A 322-nucleotide genomic window follows, 5' to 3' on the forward strand; every position below is an offset into this window, starting at 1 on the left:
TAACAAAAAAAAAAAAAAAAAATGTGAGTTGCAAAGGGCTTGGGTGTCCCTAACCCAAGGGCCTTGCTAGTTGCAGCCCACGGGGCCCTTCTCTTTGGCTGCCTCCACTCATAGCCTGCAGCTTTCCTTGGCAGACATTCATGTTCCTAGCATCTCTGAATTCCAGGGGTCTCAACTATAACTTTGGCTTCACTCCACTAGTGTTATATGAACTGTCTCTCAAGGGCTCCTTGCCTGGCCTTCCAAGACTTTCTTTGAAATCTTGGTGGAAGCCTTCCTGACCCCACAACTCTTGCATTCTCCATGCCAATAAAACCAGTAT

This window comes from Fukomys damarensis, unplaced genomic scaffold (genome assembly GCF_012274545.1).
Source record: "Fukomys damarensis isolate Sample0158 unplaced genomic scaffold, DMR_v1.0_HiC HiC_scaffold_33, whole genome shotgun sequence".
NCBI classification, from domain to species: domain Eukaryota; kingdom Metazoa; phylum Chordata; class Mammalia; order Rodentia; family Bathyergidae; genus Fukomys; species Fukomys damarensis.